This window comes from Cydia splendana, chromosome 6 (assembly GCF_910591565.1).
Source record: "Cydia splendana chromosome 6, ilCydSple1.2, whole genome shotgun sequence".
In the NCBI taxonomy this organism is placed as follows: domain Eukaryota; kingdom Metazoa; phylum Arthropoda; class Insecta; order Lepidoptera; family Tortricidae; genus Cydia; species Cydia splendana.
Window position 1 is genome coordinate 5,789,077 of NC_085965.1, and position 15,306 is coordinate 5,804,382.

At 37.9% G+C, this 15,306-nt stretch overlaps 1 pseudogene; it reads right to left on the bottom strand.

Annotated features, from left to right (window-relative positions):
* Positions 1-927: 927 nt before the first annotated feature.
* The window catches only part of LOC134791551 (uncharacterized), a 45,889-nt pseudogene continuing 31,510 nt past the window's right edge, over positions 928-15,306 (bottom strand).

Consider the following 15,306-nt stretch of genomic DNA (forward strand, 5'->3'; position numbering starts at 1 on the left):
AAACTTTTACCTTTATCGTTTTATTTTGTGATAAAAAGTTCCAGGTGTGGGTAAAACAAAAGGAACACAAAAGATTCATGTGTTGTACAGATGTAGTGCATAATTGTTTTCCATCGTATTTTCTCGGAAGCGTTCGTATTTGTCATGCTACTTCAGTCAACGTCAGTACTTTTACCGAGAATGACTGAAATAGCAAGACACGTACGTTTCCGTGAAAAAACTATGGAAAATAATTATGCACTACATTAGTAAGACCGTTTAAAAAATACGTAAGGAAACGCCAAACCTTATATATAGCAGAATTACCTGTAGGTCATTACAAATTTCTTTATTGCACACCTCAAATAACAATGAACTGATATAAATGGACTAGGATACACAACAGGCGGTCTTATCGCTAAAGAGGGAATTATCCACTTTATGTGAAAGAAACCTCCGTACATTTTTTCCTTATGCAAGAATATGGATTTGCTCACAAGCACCCTTTATCTCGTTTTGCTAATTCCGAGACACATCTGGCATTACGTCGGGGCACGCATCGCGCTCGCAGCGCCACCAGTAACGAACTTAAGTGAAGTTAGTAACTTCCAACTCAACTAACTTGCCTCGCCGTCGTTGGAGTTGCCTCGGAATTACTCTGTAACTAGCATTAACTTGACCCGCAATCGAAAAACATTGTTGTAAAATTCTTCATTTATAAACGTGCCACATTTTATTAGGAATTAAACTTAAGGCAAAAACAAATTAAAATAACTTTCCTTGAGCTCTGCCCTGTGTGCCAGCTCAGGCACTAATGAAGCTGCCATTCTAAATCCGAAAACATCCTATCTCGTTCAAACTAAGTTAAGAGATTTGCAACTTTAGGTATTGCTGACTAAAGTTCCAATTCCCGTATCTCCATCAAAAGGATTTGTGAGGTTTGTGACTTTAGGCGAAACATAGATAGCAGACTGGCGTTCGGTTGAACCCACTCAGAATTGACTTCGACTTCAAAGAAATTGTGCCACATAAAATATCATTTACTGTCTTGCTCGATAGAACTCAGGGTTCCTAATTGCTCATTATTATCTGATACTAAAAATACAATTCCTATTCAGATCCATCTTCCTTTGAAATTATGTCATTGAGAATGACATTTTTACAAACCATAAACATTTTTTATAAACACGAGCGATGTACATTGAGAATCGAGTGGTATTTTGATGTCTCGTATTCATTTCTATTAGTAGAATGTAAATGCCTAATAGTGGGAATAGTATTGAAGGGAGCCATAAACTTCTACTACCTTCTCAGTGGTAGTAGGGATAGTCATGGGGTGACCATGGGTTTGTCTCGGGATTGGTCATGGGGGTGACCAAGGTGGTAATATAGTGGTGGTGGGGGTATAGGAATAGTTATGGGTTTGGTTGTGGTGGTGATCATGGGGTCGTGGGCCAGGTCGTGGTAAGTACCGACTACTCAGTACTGATTGATCTGTAACAAGCGCCAGTAAGTCAGTTCTATACTATTGATTTTGCGGTTCTTAGAGTGTACTCAAATAGGTATCTAAGTAAGTAATTTATAAAGTTCATGCAAATACAGTTGTATAAACACTTGTATTAGATTTCGAGAGCTCGAATCTTAAACAGGCCAAGACCACTGAGTTATTATTTTATTAGGTAGGTATTATAGGTACCTACATACCAAACAATGAAACTGTCGCAATCACAACCTCTACCACGCGACTAAAACGTCGTAAACGCCGTAACATTCATGGCGGTTACGCGTTTAGGTCGCGAGATTCACGCTCCGCTTCTATGGTTTGATGCCAAAACGGCAGCAACTCATGGCGCAAAATACTGGTTATATGTGCCAGTTCTATACGTTAGTAATAATAGTTCAATGGCCCGTTTACCCTAGTTGACCTGAAAGCTCGACTCACCGTCCCTTGAGTTATGAACACTCGGTACTATTTGCTTTACAAATTCGTATCCATGCGGTTGGTGTCTTGATCGTATGCGGACCGTAAATTTGGCTAGTCCAGATCTAACTAGATAGCTCCCAATTAGTCTTTGTGCTGCCAGACTTAGGTACTAATCTTGGCTCAGATACGGTAGATATTATTATGCTGGCTACCAGGTAATCAAGTAAAATTTACATATGGAAGCTCCTTTATATTATGCAACTATATGCACCTGGGTACTCCAAATTGGTCAGAGAGGTATTTATAGTCAAAAATTATAAAACAATTAACATAATAGATAAATTAGTTATTTCAAAGTTTCAAATCAAGTTTTTCAAATATGGAGTAACTTGTCTCAAAAAAATCAATACATGGCCCGATTCAAACTTTAAGATACGTAAATTAATAGATCTAGAAACGATCTTCTTCTTCTTCTACCTAGCGTTATCCCGGCCTTTGCCAGGGTCCGCTTTCCTACTTGCTTTCCTCCACTTTGGGCGATCCTGGGCGTCGTCTCGTGTGAGCTCGTTCACGCTCATATCTGCTTTCACGACATCGAGCCATCGCTTTTTTGGTCTGCCTTGGGGTTGGGGGCCGTCAAGGGCTAGGTTACGGCATATGTTTCCTACGTTGTCAGCTGGCCTGCGACAACCGTGGCCGAACCACCGGAGGCGATATTCTTGGAGCTTCTCTGCTACGTCAGATTTGATATGTCAGTGTCAAATGTGACGTTTCTTCAAACAAAAACGTCACTTTTGACACTGACACATCTAATCCATAACATTTCTATTAATTGACGTATCTTAAAGTTCGAATCGGGCAGATATTTAAAGACAACACATATTAACCTCTCGTGTGCCGTGAATTTTTTTCTAATATTTTCCTCGTACGCGGATCCGCGCTCCGCCGATACGAGGGCTTAAAGCTCGTTCTTGTGTCATGGGTTCAGCGGGTGGTAAACTGTATTATCAAAGTTACATCTCAAACTTATAAGAACAAGTTAATTTAATACTTTTCACTTCCTCAAGTATTCCCGCATCAAGAAATTGGGAAGCTGCTGTTAGTTTTGACCAATATAATGAGACCTTTCCTTCTCAGATGTTATAGGAGTTTGTAAATGCATATCCGAGGGTCTTAATAAAATGGTTCATTGTTAAAAGCACTATCAGTAGGTTGGAGACACGGAGCGCGATCGTAAACGTTATTTTGCATAAAATTGGAGCGAAGTGCATTTCATCGATGTTGCTTATGTGTAGTTTTCCAATTACTTATTAAAATAAACCTAAGAAAAATAAAACAAAATGACTTAACAAATACAATATTACCCCCCACTCTGATTAGTGATTATCCCCCGGATCAAATGGGCTAAAAATACTAGCGGCATTACCACGCTGAATGGCCAATGATGTAAGTAGGTAATATAAAAAAAATGAAATACCTATTCAAGAGGATCTTAACTTATTTATTACCAAAGTTACTTAACGTGACAAATTCTTTTTACTAAACATAATTCACGGCATAATTCCCGGTTAACATGAAGACGTATCTGTTCCCGTGGGAGGCATCTCGTCTGTTGATTTATCCGACAAGTTTCACCGGGTTAAATAATATTTTTACGGTGTTGTTAAAACCCCGCTACAAAAGTGAAATATCCCGCCAGGTACAGGTTGAATACGGACGGAATATTAAGTTACTTCGAAATAAATACATTTATCTTTACTTCTAATTGGCGGTATTCAGTGGGAGAAAACCGTAATAACATTTTTATTCGAGCATTTCAATAGGTTTACAGTTTCAGAGGTAATTTAATTCGGAAGCCTATCCGATGATACTACTCGTATCATTATTATTCGTCTTAGCGCCACTTGCACCATATCACTAACCTGGGGTTAAACCTGGCTGGTGCCACGTGTCAAGAATAACCAAGAAGAAAACACATTTGTATGTATAGGTATCTTTATTTACCTACGTATTTCCTCATTACTATTAATCTAACCAAGACAACAATTTTGTGTAACTGTACAGTAGGTATATTTTCCAAGACATGGTGACAATAATTGACGTTATCTTAAATAAAACACAGCCATTACATCAATGCCTATGTACTTATATTTTTTATTATATGTTACAACCAATAAATATAACTTTTCTAAGAAACCAACAAATATTTACGTAGATTAATCTCTAAACATCTTGGTTATTTATGTAAATGTGCTATATATATATACATTTTAAGTAGGGACTTAAGTACCTATGTAAGTAGTTTATATTCACTGATCTTTATAGTTTAAAATAAAATGTACAAAAAATATATTTTTTTCCATTGATACTTAAGTACCTATTTAAGCAGTTACGATCGTCTAAATTTAATAATTTCGTTGAATTTATTAGGTCATATACATTCTTTCTCAACCAGTATATTGTTCTATGGCCCTATGTTGCAAATTTGTTATTCACGTCAAGAAAAGTGATGCATGTACATTGTACACTTATGTGCTAATATCACCCGATATGGATAATTCTATATCATTTAAGCTCATAGCGTTGATATAAAAGTGAAAACCCAAATGGTTATTACCGTTTTGACATTCACATAGAAATTTCCACCTGAAACAAAAAGTAGCCATTGGTCTTATTTAATTAAAGGAAAGATTCTTAAAGAGTGCCAAGAATGTGGGAGGTCGTGCCGCTCACGCATCGGCCTCCAACAGTCACTATACTCGTTGTCTAACAGCAATGCATAAATCGTCTGCTATAGAAGCAAAGGCCTGTGATGATTCAACGGGTGACCAGAAAGCAACTGCCTACGCTAAAGTTCTAGATAGTGTGTTTAATTTAGTTTAAGCTAACATTTTCGTCCTATAAATTAAATTAATTTAATATTCTAATCAAGTGACAGAAGAGGCACATAGTTTAGACAGAACTTTACCATAAATTACAAACAAAGTACCTACATATTAAAGTTGTGCAAACCTAAATAAATATTAATTTCGTATTCCCAAGTTGAAAGTTTTGAAAACAGGGTCGCAAGCGTTGACGGCGCCGCACCTGGATGACTCATAGTTGATCACTACATTTCTGAATAAACTATGTGACTTCAAAGTTAAATACTTCAAAACAGTAAATTATAATAAAAACTTTTACAAAAAAAAAAGAAAACCGACTTCAAAAAGGATAAAATAAAATATAATCCGTTTTTAAGTATATGCGTTACTAACTGATATGTTTGAAGTCGGTGCCAAGCCAAATTTGAAACATACCATGATTTTAGGGCGATCCGGTAACAATGTTTGCCATAACAAGGATTGCCTTACACGACAGCAATTATCATACTTTCTGTAGATACCTAAGAACCCACTGTCAATCCACCTTGGCGCAGTCCGTACCATGTTTGTCGGTACTAGTATAAAACCAATGCGATTGCCGATATGTTTTTTAAACAGCAATTTTTACTAATTTTCGAACTGTCCATAGTACTCAGGTGTGGGATTGGGACTGAGTTATTTCCCGCCTCTTATCCAGAGAACTTGATTTCAAAATATAAAACAATTCAAGAACCATCTACAGGGCTTTAACTTTTTACCTGCATGGCAAATTTCACCAGTTTACATGGCAGTTGTTTAGCTGAAAAGGTGACAAAGAGACAGACAGAATTACTTTCACTATTATAATACCTATTAGTACATTTGTAATGTGATTTATAGACATAAAGCTGATTATTTTTGACCGGCATTGTTACTATTTGTCTTGGCACCGACTTCAAACATCAGTTAGTAACGCATATACTTAAAAACGGATTATATTTTATTTTATCCTTTTTGAAGTCCGTTTTCTTCTTTTTTGTAAAAGTTTTTATTTCTCCATTTTTAATTGTAAGGCATTGTTAACAGCTTATGAGTGACGCGTCACGCATGAATGAAAATAATAATGATGCGTATCACTAAATTCGTAATCATTCCTGTCACTACAGTGCACAAACACAAAATCCATCCTCCGCCCCGCCACTGACCCAATCCCTCAACCCCCAGATCACTCAACCTCACAGCACATCAACCCCTGATCACGGAACCCCTCGACCCTGAAGCCTGAACCACCAATCCTTCAACCGCCATTTCCCGACTCCTCAGTAGCCTTACCATAAGTCTAACACTGACATATTCGCTTAGCGAGTGCGTAACTTACTTTCTATGCGTCTCGCTCGTACTGGCATCCTATTAGTGCGAGCGAGATGTATAGAAAGTAAGTTACGAAGACGATAGCGAAGATGTAGTGTCAAACTCGTGGTAAGGCTACAGTTGTACTTCATCAAATGGGTTATTAACGGGAGGAAATGTTTGAGTTACTATAAAAAACAACGATGTCGCCATACTCGTACCTTTAAAAATGGAGTAGTTCCCTCATTTCCTTATGAATTCCGTCACCAGATTATAACCAACAATATTATGGGAACACCTTGGAGGTAACTTCGTTCAAACAAAAAAATAATTACTCAAATCGGACCACGGGTTCCGGAGTGTAGATTACTCCGGAACCCGTGGTCCGATTTGAGTAATTACTTATAAAATCATCATCATTTATCATCAACAATAATCATCATCAGGTCCACTCCATCAAATTAGTGGTTTTTAAGAGGAAATGCTTGATTTGCTTAAGACAATACCCAAATCACCATACATGTGCCTTTAAAAATTGAGGAGTTCCCTCAATTGGATCCAATCATCAGAACAGCGCCAGATTAATGTGGGACCACCTTGGAAGTACCTCCTTTCGAACAAAAAAAGAATTACTCAAATCGGCCCACGGGTCTCGGAGTAATCGATGAACATACATAAAAAAAAAAAAAACATAGCCACAACCGAATACAGAACCTCCTCCTTCTATGAAATGGAAGTCGGTTAAAAAATAAGTGGGCACATAACTCAGATTTGAATGAACGTGAATGAACGTTTATTCACAAGAACATATGGTACAGTACAGTGGATGTTATAAATTTACAATGTTGACCCTTAATACGTTCTGCCATATGGCATGTGAAAATTGTTTTTCCATGACATGACAAAGCCATGTATGTGAACATTAACTGCGTGCATGCAAGATCTTAAGTACTAAGCATATTATGCTAATGTAATTCTTTAATATCTAAATAGTAAATGTTGCAAGTCATGCATATTATTATTACATTAAATTTCAAATTACAATTTGCATCTTAAAGAACATCGTTCTCAATAGGTATCGAGAATAAGTTACCTTTTAGAATTATTAAATCGAAGTTAGAGTAATTCGGCATTTAAAATCATTTGGTAAAGAGTTATGTTTTTCTGCTGGCTTTTTTTATTTCACATACCTTTATTAGAAACGTATTTGGAGAGCTCCGTCCTCGAGTAGACGGTGATGACGGCTCTGGCTTCGCGCAACACAGGCGGATCCACCTGCCCACAGAAAATACAAATAAATACTCTAGAAGAACCTCGTGTCTGTGTTACACCTCGTGTCTGTGTTACACCTCGCCGCCTAGGCCACGAAACTCACGCTCGACGCTGACGACGACCGTCATAGGATTAAAACAATGGCGGTCGGCGCCAGAGTCAAGCGTGCACGCTCGGAGCGTGCGTTCCGTGGCCCTCGGGTTACAATACAGACGTGTTGCCTTCCTGTCACACTTACGTACTAATTTACAAATAGGACAGAGAGGTAACTCGTCGAACGTCGTTCGCGGTAGACCCTCAGATTACATGGACTCACCTGCAGCACGGACTCGCATCGCACGCGCAGCGCGCCACTGGCGGTGGCGGGCACCCGCACGCGCAGTACGCGCCACGACGCGCGCAGCCCGCCCGCCAGCGGCGCGCTCAGCTCCGTGTGCTGCCACGCTTCGGCCTGCAACAACATTCATGGTATACTACTTTAAATCTTAATACTTTGTTGCCGTTTGAATAATACGTAGGAATGATTTGATAAGAATTACTTAATGAAGTGGGATATAATTTCTCCTTGTTACCTATAACCAGGACTAGGTACTGACTGATTGATTGATTGATTTTCAGCTATAGTGACGCTCGAGCAACTTCCAGCTACAGATCTTTTTTAAACGAGATAGATAAAACTTATTTGTTTGCAAATTTTAATAGCAATATTATAGTTCTGTGTATAATGTGACATCCTTATAATTAACATAACACAAGCCTTGTAACAATTTATTTGAAATATACCTACGTACGAGTACGAGTATGTAATGTTTCTACCCTAATAGGCAATTTCGTACTGTATCTTGATGATGTATTTACCTAAATCTATGTGAAATTGATCATCAGCTGATTCTAAAAAAAACTTTGTAGGTATACCTATAATAATCTAATTTGATTTCGACAATCACTTAGTCAGCGAAGCGAATTCATTTATTAAGATAACAGATTCACGTTAAATAAGACGGTCGTTATCTTTCAAATTTGAATACCTACGAATTTCTGAACAAGTTATAATGTAATCAAATCTTTTAATATTCTTCATTTATATATTCATATACATTTGTAATTTATTAAACGAATAATGCTTTATGAAAACTAAGATCAGAAGTTCAACTTAATATACAATTAGACCTTTTTAATCATAAAGTAATTCTAAGACTCTTTGAATCCGTATCTCAGTTGCAACATTAATCAAAATGGCGGAGTGATCTCAATTAATTTAAGTCCCCGTAATCGTTGAGACTATCTAGAATTCTTAATTAATTGTCCCAAAACCAAATTAATAAATTAGAGATCACAACCGACTAGGCATTGCTCGTGGGTGTACAACATGAGTTGAAAATGGGGTTGGTTGGTCGAACTATTTTACATATGGCACATGAATAGGAATAACATTTATTCAGCAAATAGGCCACAAGGGCACTTTTACACGTCAACATTGAATTCACATACAAGCAAAAATAATAACAATACATCAACAATTTTATAAAATACAACTAACTGCAACTAGCAATTCAAACTAACGTAACTAACGTATTACAATTACTTAGAGATGTATATGGTCTCTTAATGTCGATTTACATAAAAAAATATAGAATAAAATATATAAAAAATATACAGATACAAATACACAAAAAACAAATTATGGTCTATCCCAGCGGTCGGCAACCTTTTAGCAGCCAAGGGCCACATAGTAGTTAACGAAGTTGACGCGGGCCGCACTTCGGTAATATTTGTGATTTTAGCAGACATTGTCGTTTGTCAATATATACTAGGTACATACAAAATAGCTAGGGAGGCTCGCGGGCCGCATGCACGCAAACCTATGCTGGCGCTAGTTATCTCTTCAATACCTACCAAATACCTAGCTAACCCGATAAAGCCGATACTCAGCAGATTGATCCTAACAAGAGCACTGGGAAATTGAAACTGAAGTCTCAATGAAGAGCACAGGCGGGTACGTATTGCAATGTCTAAAATTAAAAAAACTAACGTTAAATAACCTACGTTCAAAATACCTAAAATCTAAATACCTCATGGTGTTTTGACTTAAATTCAAAATATCTAAAGTTTAAAAGGGTGCATATTATAATGTCTAAAATTAAAAACACTAATGTAAATTTACCTACGTCCAAAATCACTAAAATCTAAATACGTAATGATTAAATACCAAAAGCTAAAAATGTCTAATGGTATGTTTGGTTTTACTTCAGCGTAACCTGTTTGGCAGAAATCATTTTCAATGAATGTTTAATTTGCAGAATACTTCAGTTTGCATAGTATACAACTCACCACATACAATATTTGCAAGTCCGAATCTTAAGTAGACTATTGTTAACCTGGCCGATTTTTGTAAACCTTAAACAAACAAATCCGATTCGAAGCACCCCACTATCCACGTGGTCTTGTCTGTCCTACCCCTAGAGTGTATGTCAAAAGCCGGAGGCGCGGAGGGGAAGCAGCCCTCAGAAAGGGCTGCTTTGCCCGCAGCGCCGGAGCAGATGCGGAGTGCGAAGATATGACGGCGCGTCGGAGCCATCCAGAGCTTCAATATCAAGTCGGACTGCGCATCTGCTGCGGCTTTGCTACGGCGGGCGAGGGCTGCTTCCCCTGCGCGCCTCCGGCTTTTGACATACACTCTAGGGGTAGGACAGATAAGACCACGTGGATAGTGGGGTGCTCCGATTCGGATCTACCTTTGATTCGGATTTTGGTTAATTTATTAGGCTTTTTTTTAAATATATTTTTTTTAATTTTTACGTATCAATGAATATCTCATCGTTCTGCAATCTAGTGGGTGACTAACAACTAACAGAAAATAATTCAACTTTGTTCAATCTACCCTCTTTTACGCTCGCGGAACCTACCCTACTACTTCGTACAAATAGCTAGCAAATGAATCATTTTAGGTATTTTGACCATAGGGTATTTCAAATGTTGGTGTATCAAATTTAGGTGACATATCTTTTGGTATTTCAAACATTAGATATTTAGTCCAATAGGTATTTTAAGCTTAGGTAATTCGTAGGTAGGTGTTACTTGCTTAGGTATTTAAAATCATGAGGTATTTAGATTTTAGGTATTTTGAACGTAGGTTATTTAACGTTAGTTTTTTTAATTTTAGACATTGCAATACGTACCCGCACAGGCACATGCACTTTACCGCATTACTTCTGCTAGTATTCCCGCTTTAGCCTCTCGCACATTTCAACAGTGCTTATGTATGTGTCCTGTGTGGAATAGGTAGCTTTGAATAAAATCAAACCTTCGATAGGAATAAATTTTCTTTGACGTTACACTACTAATTATTCAGTACCAAGTATCTTGGACCAAAGCAAGATGCTTGTAAGTGAAATCAGATATAAGTTTTTGGCAAAAATTTCATTTTTGGTACAAGCTTTTATCGCCGACTGTACTTTTCTTAAGACAGACAACTAATACTCATCGAGACAATTCTAAAAACCCCTAACACAATTAGGTTGCGTTGTTTCATCACAGAGTTCCTATGGCCACCTTCTGTCTCCATCATCAGATCAGCTGGATGGTACCATAATATTGCATTGTCATCCGATTTATACATGCATGCAAAATTTCAGCTCAAGCGGAAGCCGGGAAGTGGATCAATGCATGTATAAATCGGATGACAATGCAATATTATGGTACCATCGAGCTGATCTGATGATGGAGACAGAAGGTGGCCATAGGTGGTGGTGGAAAAAAAAAAGAAAAGTACAGTCAGCGATAAAAGCTTGTACCAAAAATGAAATTTTTGCCAAAAACTTATTTGAAATGTCAAAACGATTCGTCAGTATGAAGCTTGAGGGAATCAAATACGAATACCATTAATGTTACACGCTCATGGAGACCATTCCGTATTGTGTTCAACATTCCTATAAAATGGCCACCAGCAACAGCATACCCATTACGACTGTGTATTTGTGTAATTGTTTGTGATACAAATCAGAACTACGAATGTGAATGTAAACCTATTGTTTGTACGAGATGATAGAATTTCAAAGCTGCAAATACAGACAAACTCAGCATAAATTCAATAAACGCTTCAGTTGTTTACAATAGTGCTTATCGTTTATATTGCCCCTTTGAATTGCTATTCTGAATTTCATTAGCAGAATAGTCACTTTGTAACAGGGTCAATACTAGGGAATGCAAATCGGTTATTTTCGGTTATTTTTGTATGGAAATTATCGGTTATTAACCGAAACCGCGGTTATTTCCATACAAAAAATAACCGATTTGCATTCCCTAGTCAATACGTTCCCCGGGAGCGATGGCCCGCATTGTACATATAACATGTACATAATTATATGCTTAACTGTTTACCAACCTTTTGTATTACATTGTCGATGTACCAATTAATGTCTGACGGCGGTAGCGAGTATTCCGTCGAACAGTTCCAGAACCAAATTCGGTGCTCCACTTATAATTGGGTCCTTTTCGGACATAGCTGCAGGTAGAATTAATTTGAATAAATCAAAAAGTTGCAGCAAGTTATTACTAAGTTAGGTATGAAAATTGGGGAGATGTAAATAAGTCCCCAAAGAGAATTGAGTAGCTAATTTAAAAATTTTAAGAGTAATTTTTTTTTAGCACCGTTAAGTTCTCGAGTTATAACAAAGGATGGAAGCGTAATTAAATCCTTAGGCGTATAATAGAACCACTTGGACAGACGCCGCCTCGTTACGCAGGAGTCAAAGAAGTGACAGTGTGTTAATCGCAGCTCTCCCCGAACGAATATTACAAATTTCATACTTTTTATTAGAAATTGTATTTACACGAAGAAAAACCAAAATTCGTACTGATTGGTTTACGTACTAACGCAGTGGTGGGCAAAGTACGGCCCGCGGGCCATTTCCGGCCCGCGAATGGATTTTATCCAGCCCGCCGCCGGTCGTATGAAATTATTAGAATGGGCTATATAAGTACCTATGGCATTGGCCCACGATTATCACAAATCAAAATAAATTTTGGCTACAATTCTGGCCCTCCACTTAAATTTACTAAACTTTCTGGCCCCCCATGAAGAAAGTTTGCCCACCACTGTACTAACGCATTACCAAATGTGTCTATATCTTTGAATATGTAGACATTCGATTTTAACGTAATCGAACAATGGCGTGATGTCGCAGATATGTAAAGCTGTGAAGCCTGTGAATCACTGACAAATCCTTAAGAGCCAACGGGAGTGGTCATTTCTCCATACAAACGTACTCCTCGTTTTCCTCCGTGGTTTTTGAAGCTAGAACAATGATTTTTTCAACACAGATTAATATTGTCAATATCTGTGTCGGACCGTTTTGCTTTTTTTGATATTTTTGTTTTTTAAGGCGCTAGAGCCCTTCAAAAATGGCCAAAATGGCCTAATTGACTATGCCGCAATGAGAGGCGTGGCATTCAAAACTGATATCAATTAGCCAAAAAAGCAAAACGGTCCGACACAGATAATTTCATAATCATTTAGATTTCCAAATTTGGTTACGATTGGTTAAGTTTTGGAGGAGGAAACAGAGGAGTACGAAACCTCGATTTTTGAGATTTTTACGCAGGATTTTTCGCCTTGTCCTTATCGCACTACTTTTAGGTGCCGCTTCCGTTAGCGAGACGGGTATATTTACCTAATATATTTAAAACTCAGCTCCTGTTTCGTCTTAACGATATCCCATTATATTATCGCATGGTCATAAACGGATTTATGAGTACCTAATTCATGTATAATGTAAAGTGAAACAAGCATTGGGCGTCTTCAATAAATCTGTTCTCTTTAGTTGAACCAAAAGCATGGCATTTCATGTAGTACGTACTTCCAAAAGCAATTGGAAATACAATATTTCGCAAGTAGGTACCTATATTTAATCCCGGTCAGATTGAACAATAGCGTAAAAAAAATCTCACCAACAACGATCATGTGTTTGGTCTGACGGGCGATCTGGAACATGGGACCCTCGGTGGAGACCTCGCAGGTGTAGGCGGCCCGCGTGGCCTGCGGCAGTGGTATGACGCGCACCACGCACGACTCCCTCGCATAACCCGCCTTGCACCATGATGCCGGTCACGTTGAACAAGCGGATCCGCGTCTGTGGAAAGAAATTGAGCTGCTACATGAAAGAATTTCACTTGGCTTCAGAAAACCTTTTTTTTGCAACATCAAAGTGCCATAACCGTAATTTAATTAATTAGAAACAAAACCCTTAAAGTCAAGTTAAAGACACACAAAAGTAGTTTTTATTTCAATACTTACAAAATATTAAAGACTTCTTTTGCATCACTTTCATGTGCTTTTGATTCGGTCCCCTTAGACTTAAATGTAGGTAGGTATACCTACTTCTCGTCATGGGAGAATGGGTCATTAGCTTCCGTATTTAATTTATGCACGACAACAGAAGTTTAATTATAATACGATTGTCTACTTGAGGAATATGAATTAATTGCAAAATTAGACTTCTGCTTTGTGATTGTGACTCAAAATGTTTACATTGTTTAGGTTTTTAATAACACTTTAAATTCTCGCGTTTTGTGTGTTGTTTTGTTTTGTTTGTTGTTTTGTGTTTTGTTGTTTGTATATCACGGTAGACCCGTTTGTGTAATTAAATATGTGTTTAGGTTTTTGCCGGAACACATTGTAACTGCGTTTTGAACACTCATTATATTCCTTTCATATCCTTCTCCCTGCATCTTGGGTTCCGCTTGAGAGCACTAGTTTTTACCACAGCGCCTGCCATTTGACCTTCCAAAACCCAGATAGAAACTAGGTCTTCTTGGGATTAATCCGGTTTCCTCACGATGGTCAAGAAACTCATTGGTTCAAGCCGATGTTCGAAAACGTGACCTTCGGTTTGAAAGTCTCACGTCTTAACTTGTTACGGCGATGCTTGTTGTTGTTGTTGCGTTTTGAACACTATGGTAGCAATACCTATCCTTAGAGTTAGGTACGACAACGCATCTTCTGTCGTATAGCATAAGTGTCATTGATCGGTTTACCAAGTTGGACAGAAACCTTTACCTTTTGCGAGGGGTTGTACCGGAAGATCTCGTGCAGGTCGCGGTGCCAATTGACGGAGTGCAGTTTCTGGTCGTCCATGTGGAAGTGGCAGCTGAGCTCGGCCGCGCGCCGCGGGCGTGCAGCGGCACCTTCAGCTGCGTTATCTTGTGGCCCGACGTCAGGACTGCCAACAAAATAAATAATATTATTAGAATAAACTGATATTTTGGGACAATTTTACAGAAATTGATCTAGCCCTAAAGTAAGCTTAAAGACACAGTGTAACACAGATTAATTTTATCCCAAAAAATATTCCCTAAGCGGGAGAAATACAGTTTTAAGTTTAAATAGGAGTGTGGTTTTAGAGTTCTACGCGGAGGAAAGTCGGGAGCAAAAATAAATACTTAGGCCGTAATTTTTTATAACAAACACTTTGATAATACATATATACCTAGACAGCTAGACACCTATTTGGCCTTACATAGATATTTTAGTTTCGCCTACAAATATTATGTTTTCTACTTTTAACTAAAATTAAACATTAATAAATGGTTGTTTGTTAAGAACAAGAGAGAGCATAATTATTTGAATCGCAGTTTGTAAATCGCTACTTTGTTGATTTAGCTGTTGTTTTTTTAGGGCAATGGAATAGCGAACCGGACGCGAAGTACAATAAAAACTTGTAAAGATGCCTGCAGTTTCATCGACGTGGACTTTTTATTATCCAAAGCTCCAATGTCTGCTAGCAATTCTTATAATACTATATTATTTTAGCCTTTAGCTAACAAGCGCACAATAGCTGCGCAGAATTGTCATTGCTTTCGGCTCGGCAGTATAATAGAGGGCTTTTGCTGCAAGGAATATACTGCAGTAGGTAGGTACCTACTCAATTTAACAAGACT